This window comes from Ornithodoros turicata, chromosome 1 (genome assembly GCF_037126465.1).
Source record: "Ornithodoros turicata isolate Travis chromosome 1, ASM3712646v1, whole genome shotgun sequence".
In the NCBI taxonomy this organism is placed as follows: Eukaryota; Metazoa; Arthropoda; class Arachnida; order Ixodida; family Argasidae; genus Ornithodoros; species Ornithodoros turicata.
This window is the reverse complement of record NC_088201.1, coordinates 182,155,081-182,163,917: the sequence shown is the minus strand read 5'-3', so window position 1 is coordinate 182,163,917 and position 8,837 is coordinate 182,155,081. Positions and strand designations below refer to the sequence as shown.

General features: G+C 43.8%; 1 long non-coding RNA gene across 1 annotated transcript; it reads right to left on the bottom strand.

The window, feature by feature from the left end:
* Positions 1-4,082: 4,082 nt before the first annotated feature.
* LOC135373655 (uncharacterized) lies at positions 4,083-5,842 on the bottom strand. Its single transcript, XR_010416535.1, has 3 exons — positions 5,450-5,842; positions 4,803-5,239; positions 4,083-4,522 (listed from the first exon to the last, which is right to left on the bottom strand). It is a non-coding gene; the product is annotated as an uncharacterized LOC135373655 (long non-coding RNA).
* Positions 5,843-8,837: the final 2,995 nt, after the last annotated feature.

Genomic DNA, 8,837 nt, shown 5'->3' with positions numbered 1-8,837 from the left:
CTCCGCATTCCTAATTCAAGTAACGTTGAAGAAGTAACCATGCGAAGAAACAATACAACAGTGAAGCTGGCTTCAGTACACTACAACATGTCATATGTAACAATATACAGTATGCCTCAGTGTTTCCCAAACCGTGTGTCAGGACCCCCATTGAGGCCACGATAGCCCAAACGGGGCCCAAGCGAAAGCAGGTGAAGTGAGCGCAATATGCCACAAAACCAAGGAAACTACCTCTCTACGACTGCATTATATTGAAGTTGTTTTACAAAAATGCAAGTTCAGTTCAGCGCACAATAAGTCGGGAAACAAGCTAACTCGCAGCAATGCTTTCAGTCAAGTGTGTCGCAGTATTCCTCACTGTATCATGACGAGACCGTGGACCTACATCACATGCTACTTGCGCGCACTAGTATAACATTCATATTTCTTTCTTTATTTATTTCGAGAACCCCTAGGGTCTGGAAGACATTACATGGGGGGTGGGAACTGGAGCGTAAGATACATTTACAGCAACTTGATAGAAACAAACAAGCAAGCAGAAAAGGACAACACAATTAGCAGTAAACAGGAAAATAAAGAAACGACGACAGTACAAACTTATATGAAAACAAGTATTAAAGCGTGAAACAGGGAGTTCGTTCACATAAGTACAGATAATTAACAAATATGGTAAGGGGGAGAGAGAGAGATTTCATAGCAACTGACATACAAGCGTGGTGGCCTTGTGGCCTTTTTTAAAATAAAGCAACTAGGACTACGTGTACATTATAGTTTTGCACTTACGCGTACGCGAGTGGAGGAAAACCTTATCTGCAAGGTATGTTGGCATTCTAATTTCCATAATTCACTAACTTGTATTTTTTTTATGAAGCTATTTTTCTTTCTTTCGAGAAACAGAAAGAGCAGAATTGCTGGCAATATCGGTTTAGATACGAGATGAATCCTTCATCTATATGCTTCAAATTATTATCCACTGAGGTGACATTTGTTTTTAGTGCACCGGTTCAGATATTCCATTATGGAGATAGCTCGCTCGAACTAACTCGGAAGTCGGCAAGGGGGTGCGAGCCCTAACCTAACCTAACCTAACCTAACCTAATCTAACCCGAAGGAGAGCACTGCGGGACATGGAGTTAGAGATTGAGAAGTACGGCATTATCAAAGAGGTCCTCGGAGGCAAAATTCGGGGGGGGCGGGGGGGGGCAGAGCCAGCACCGTGAAAACTCGAGGAGCGGTGGGCTAGCTGTTCCCCCTGCCCCCACATTCCGATTTATACCGAAACTAAACAGGAGCAGCTTTCCAGGGTAGGGCTCCGGAACGAACTGACAACAGTAAAAAACAATAAAGAAACAGAAAAAAAACAAGAAAAAAACGAGGAAGGAGGCACAAAAAAGGTATATTCGCTTGAACCGCAACGGGTCAAAAACCATTGCAAACACGTTTTTCTTGTGCCGGTCATCGGCATTTAGCAACCTTTCTGAACCGTGATGTGGATTACAGGCAAAAAAAATGACAAAGGAGCAAGCAAGCATCCTCGCTACTCACTTTTTGGTCACTTTACGTCGTTTGAAGTGCAAATTGTTGCGCCTACCACTAGCGCCACATTCGGGTTCAAATTGCTCCTCTGTTGAACTGTCCTTGTCGGCTCGCATGGCCGCGCCCATGAAATCGGCAGTCAGCTGTTCTCGTTTTGGATGTAGTTCCGTATCGGGACCACTGGCTTTTTTTTAAAGAAAAACTAATAAAAACAGAAATCAAACGCTTTTACGTGAAAGAGGAAGTAATTAGTAAGGAAATTAAACAGGAATGACCCTCGTATATTGCGTAAACCGTATGAAAATTGAATTTTATCGCCGGTTTCTTGATGGCGATCCGCCATCTTGGCTGAGGACCTTACTGGCCTAGCCCGAGGCACAGTCTCGACGCCCGCACCGCCTGGTACGTGCCTGGGGGGGCGGCGCCCCCCCCAGACCCCCTCATTCTGTAGAACCTAACTTAACCTAACCTCACTAAAGTGAGATGATTTAGCCCATTTCAACGGCCCTACCTTTCGCAAGACGGCAAGTTTCGAATCTGTTAGGCTTAGCATTCCCGTGTTTCTCCTGTGCTAAAAGTGAATCAGATGGGGTTGTTTAAATGCATATCAAAAAACTTCTAGTCCACAGAATTTTATAATTCTTACATTTTTAGATTCGGTAGATGATCTTCTTCCACTTCTATGCAATATTTACTTTCCTAACCGTTTCACTAATTTTTAAAAACGAGTGGTCCCGATACGGAACTACACCCCTCGTTTTCTGGAGTGTACACCAAACTGTTCACAGTTCAAGGTACAGATACGTAATCCGAGTGGGAAAGCCTCGGCGGTCTTCCTGTGGATTCGTGGGTGCATCAACGAAGATGAGCATAGTTTCCGGGATGGCTATGTGTGCGACAGCTGATATCTGTGCGCTGAACTGAACTTCTGTTTTTTAAAAACAACTTCAATATATTGCAGTTGTAGCGAGATAGTTTCCTTGGTTTTGTCGCATATTGCGTTCACCTCATCTGCTTTTTCTTTTCGCCAAATGGTGTAACCCCCGCTTTGACTATTGCGGCCTCCGTTTTGGAAACACTGATATTGTCACATGTGACACATTCTAGTGTACTGCAGCCAGCTTCACTGTTTGACTGATAATTTGCACGGTTACTTCTTTAATATTATTTGAATTACTTTCATCTGATATTGTACCATTAAATAGGATAGGAATCCATTATGGTTTAGAATTATTTTTCCTTTGCAATGTTCCCACACTGATGTTGGTGACAAGTTGTCTCTCATTAATTTCCTTTTGGGTTGTATTTCACACTGCTTACAGCATAATGTGAGAATGAGAAAATGTATGCTTCACATGTTCTCAGCATTCTCTACAGGAACTGCTCCTGGGCTTAAAATCCAGAAACTACACACGAAAAAAAACAAAACAACAACTGTAGAACAGACGACACATCAAAAAGGACACAACAAAATGATTGGGACTGTCCCAGTAAACCAACAATGACCTGTGGACGTCCCCAGAACGTTTAGCTACGGACAATAGAAACGTCCTTCGGACATCCTTTATCATCCCTGGGACGTCTGTGGGACTACCTGGAAACTGCCAAAGTCACATCCCAGGATCTCCTGAAAACGTCCTCATAACGTTCCGAACTACATTTCACGGACCTGAAATGGATCTTTCTCCCATACTGTGTTTTCTTTCATGTCGTGCCCCGAATGCTGGTAAAATGACAGATACAGGCATCTGGTGGACAGACTTGCTGAAATGTTAAACAAGCCTGAGCAATGGGTAAACACTGGAGACTATACAAGACAACTGCCCTGTGCAGTCTTCAGTGCTCACCACCTGCTCAGGCATGTTTATCATAGATTGTCCAGTAGCTTGCCTGTACGTCAGTTCATCGGTTTGTTCTACTCAACTCTGTTTGCACATCAGTGCCTATCTGCAGCACAGGCAAGCAACATAACATAACAAGTCTCCAAAAGTTCTTTATTTTATGCTGCACAATACGAAAACACTTTCACTCTTTATATTGTACTTAAAAATGTTTCACTTTGACTTGACTTAGTCACACACCGTTGCCTGGTTCTCTTGATTTAATGTTGAGACACATCTTCAGCTGCCGATTGTTTTGATGCAGATTATTTGGCGTCTCTTGATACTGCACTTAAAAATGTTTCAGTCTTGGCTTGACTTAGTCGCACTGTCACACACATTTATCTGGATGATATTGGAACACATCTTCGGCACCTCTTGATATTGCACTTAAAAATGTTTATCTCTTAACATAGTCGCACACAGTTCCCTAGTTCTCGATTTAATGGCGAGATGCATCTTCGGTTCTTGATTCCTTTGATGCAAGTTTTTTGCCGTGGCGTAGCCGCCTTTTTTGTCGCAGTGTCCACTTCAAACATAATAGTGGCACGAAGTTTTCTGTTTCGCCTAATGGCATATTGGGTCAGATGCAAGGTGAGACCACACATAAAGCTCGTCGCAGTCATTGCACAGCTCGTGCTCGTTGCCCGCAACGTCGCGCTCCTCAGCGCCCAGGAAACATAAGCTTTTAGTATGTCACACCAACCTGCCCAAGTTTTAACCTGATTTCATATGAAACATACACACAGGCTACTTCAAAATATTCCTCTTGTGCGACGGCCATAATTCACACAAAGAACACGTTGAGTACTGGCTACGTTTCACGGAACAGCACTGCATATGTGAGGCCGAGCCAAGGGGTTCACCATACTGAAATGCCAACAGCTATAATACCCTCGGCTAGAACTAGCCAGATCCGCATGCTCACCTATCCAAGTCACAACTGACTTTACTGAACTTTGCTTTGCAACTTTGCTTACTGAAAAAACTTAAGCACTGGCAAAGTGGCGTTCGTTGTGACAGCCGCATAACTGGAAGGAAATGACTCGACTTGCCATAAAATTCGGCGGTGCAGTGAGAGTGGCGCAAGTGACCTTTCTCCGCATCTGTAAAACATGGCAACTTTCAGATCATTTCTCATAACACTCCTGTGTATATGCTAGTTAGTCGGGCATAAATGATGTCTGGAGTCAATGATGGAAAAAGTGCAAGCCGACTATACTACGACACCTGTACCTGAATATACTGTTATCACCGAAAAGAAGAAATTCACACCAGTGGCAATGCTGCTTTACGTGAAGATAATTTGGTCTTACCAACAGTCGGCAGCCCAGTTCATCTCGAAGCTATAACACAGGACAGAAACGACGATTGATAAGAACTTACTGCTTTTTCACTCGTCGTCCTTGTCTTGTGTTGCTGCTTTGAGATGAGCCGTCAGCACCAACTACCCACATTGCTACTTTAGTATCTGCAATCCTGTTTCGTGCAAAAAGTACAGTTTATATTTATATCAGCCTGATAGCCAGTAAGAAGTGCTGCTGCTCCTACCTCATTCTGAAGGACACTTCGTGGCAGATGAGACTGGATCCATTCTTGCCTCATCCGAGGACAAAATTACATAAACGTGGTGCATATTGAAGCGATAAACTGGGAATTCAGTTTCAGTGAGAAAACCTGTAGAGAAACTTTTCGCAGAAGTACACGTAAATGTTTTCCTGCAACAATCATATGCCACATACCTCTTTTCAGTAGCTGGCCCTTGTTCTGCATGATTCATAAGCATCCTGCAAGTCTCCTCCAGTTGTATGACAAACTGCAAGCTACAAGACAATTCATAACAAAGCCAATTCAAGCACTAGCAGGCTACACAAAGTTCAGATAATAGTAACCCCATGGGAGAGAAGCCTGAGCAGGAGGGCGTGGAGATTACCCAACAGGTAGCCTGCACTTACGATATTTTAGACAACAGTAATAACGGGGAGTAGAACCGAGATAAATATGTACATAAATATCGAATCACTTCTACTTACCGGCGTAATTGCAGTCCTGCGCATCGCTTGTAGTTTCTTCCGACTGAGCTGGTGCAGAAGTTGTAACACAAGCAGTTGTACATAATACAGTGCCTGACGACTGAGATTCTAAATATTCACGTTTTTGCCCGTTTTGAAGAGTTGAAAGACGAAAACTGCGAACCGACGAGCCCGACGACCAACAGCAACGACATTTCAAAGGTGAAATAAGGGTGAGCAGGCAAGCGAGCTGGTGAAGGTTCGACGAAGGCATACCTTGAGCTTGAGGGAACGATAACACACGAAGAAGTAGAAACCTCGTCATGTCTACTTCTTCGTGTGTTATCGTTCCCTCAAGCTCAAGGTATGCCTTCGTCGACATTTCATGATGATGATGTACTCACGTACAAAACGTTCAAAACACGTACTGATGCAGATGGCACTCGGTCTTGCTCCTCGTGTCGACGACGAGGCCATTAAAGGTTCGGTTTCAAACTCAAGTGAAAATTGTGCAAAGTTCGATTCCGGTACTCTGCGCGAATGTTTCTGGTATATGGACCCAACAAACAGTTGGAAACCACTTGACAATCAAGTGGAAGCACTTTACTCTGAACCAGAGACGGTTTACTCCACTTCAAACCACTTTGGCATACAAATGGAACCACTTCGGAATCCAGTTCAGATTTTCACCTGGGGGATATTACCCACCGTAACCACCATTGTGATCTTGAAGGTTGTTTCATATAATTTTACTGTGCGTCTTTCAATACGTTTTCACCGTCTTTGTGCGACCTGACAGGGCTGTAGCGCCATGTACAACATCGAACACATATATGTGGCGTCACCAGAACTCTCTGAATTCAAAGCAGTAGTAGTAAGCACTGATTTTAGTAAGCGGGGTTTGTGCTGGCCCACCGTTTCATGCTTGCACTATCTTCGCAGCAGTTGCCAGGCGGGTAGTTTCACAGTCACAAAATACTTCCCTCAACTCAGCGCAAGGCATTTCAACATTATTAATTGATCCATAACTTAAAAACCCAGACAAGGTCTCAATTTTGTCCCCTAGTCTCGGGTTTTTAAGTTATGGATCTATACCACCAGCTCGCTTGCTACCTCTCTATCCTCTCATTATTAATTGATTTCACGGATTGTGGAACTACAGCCCGTATACTAAGTAATCACGCCCGAGCTGGAGGAAGACAAGCTTCGTGAGACTGATTACCAAAGTTTTAGCGTGATTCCATTTTCAACAAGCCCAAGTAGTATACAGGGTGCTTATTTTGATGCATTGCAGAATTTTTATAAAAAAAAGCTATGAGGACAGCACAGATGTCATTTTTGCAGTGGACATCCTCTCGAAGAATGTATAAAACTACAAGTTGACTAATTACATAAAATTCATTAACTCTTTAATTAGGGGATTCTGTGCAAAAGCGCGATAGCAGAATGAGAGACTATGCTTGTTAAAAGCCATTTCGCGTCTAGCAATTCCTGAAACACGCACGTGCGTTAAAATATCCATCCCTGAATTTTGACACGAAACCGCAGTGACTGGGAACGCAGGGAGCACAGTGCTCATTTCATGTCAGGGGCCACGTGATTTGGAGCGACGGAGATGATAGGAGTTGGCCGATATGCTGGCTAGATAAACCGCTTTCCGGCCCTGAGAAGCCTTCGTCGGCGTAGATGATGTGCTCTGAGGCGCGGTTCTTCGTTTTTACTCATCTGCATACCAAAATCCAGCGATGAATATTTCACGGCACGCGCTCTTTTCTGGATTTTTAAAAGATAGAATGGCTTTGAACGAGGATTTACTCCTATTCTGCTATCTCGCTTTTGTCAAATTCCCTAATTAAAGAGTTAATTAATGAATTTTATGTATTCACTCATCTTGTACTGACATACACTCTTCCAGATTATGTCCGCATGGCCGCATAACTCAATTGGGAAAACGGCATCTGTGCTGCTCTCATAGCCTTTCAGAAAATGCTGTAAAGGATAAAAATGAAGGTCCTGCATTTGTGTTAGATCAACAAGCAGATCATTGCAAACTTCGGACACAGAAACAATGGATAAAAACCCGGTAAGTTACCACGTAAATAGGGACATCTGGTCACTTGACCTATATAGGTGCACTTTATCAGAGTACGAGACTTTTGTGTAGTGAAGCATGTAATATGTGTGTTTCTGCATTCCAAAAGTAACTCGCTCTCATTCAATTCAGGTAAGCTTGGGCCATGCGTTGCAATGTTGCTTTCGTGAACAGGTGATATGAACAATGATATGAGGAACAGATTTGGTGAAATATTGGTTGTTTGATGTGTTACCTGCCATGTGCGCTTCAATAATGATTTCATACTTTTTTGTTCGATGCTCAAAATCACCATGGACCTGCCTTTCCAACATACTGTTCAAAACTGTGTGATGTACTATGAAGCTGCAATAGTTTCAGCACAAAAATACGCATGCATTTCAATTTAAGTTTGACATCCAGGTAGGACGTTGTCAGGAAGTCCCAGTGACATACTGCTCGGACATCCCACTGGATAAAATTAGGACATTTTTAAAGACATCTTAAAGACATTTTTAGGACATCCATGAGGGACCAGGACCACAGGATGATCTGAGGATGTCCTTAGGACGTCGGTGGTTTGCTGGGGTGTTATGCTATACTTTTTTTGTGTGTGTGTCTCTCTCTCTCTGGTTCTGCATTTTTGTGAACATGTGCCATGTTGCCGGCACCCTTGCCCTCTTGTCACAAAAACACCCTCAGACATAAAAATGCAGACAAAAAAGTACGAATCCGCGGGCGGGCTGTGCCGTCTGGGGTTTTTCCTGGGTTTCCCTCAGATGTGTAATAGGCGTATGCCGGCACAGTTCCCCTGAAGTCGGCCCATGGACGCAGCTATCCTCCCCCCGAGCGGATTCCGCTCGGTCTTCCACTTCACCCTTTCCTCTCCTCCTCTCCACCACCTTTCCCTTCCCGAGAAACATGCCGCCTAATCAGGCAGGCAGACCTCTCGGGTTCCTCCCAACACTCCTCCTCCTCTTCCTCCAACTCCAACTTAACATAACAAGAGAGAACAAAGATGGGGACATAGGAAGCTTCTAGAGTCCTGGCACGTACGCAGTGACCCCTCGGTTTATAACAAAAACCGTGGCCCCTCCCCGAACAATACTCCCATCTCCTTAAATAGTGACCAGTTGTGCAATCTCTCATTCAGTTTGGCACGATGATGTCCGTCGCATGACGGATGAAACGTCTGAGTAAACCTTGTTATTTTGTTATGTTAAGTCGGAGTTCTCCACTTCATTGTCTAGTTATGTCGTCTCCCGGCTTTTGGAGTATTTTTGCATAAAGATTCAGGTTGTGATAGGCACATGCACACTGCTTACATTGCTAACCTGT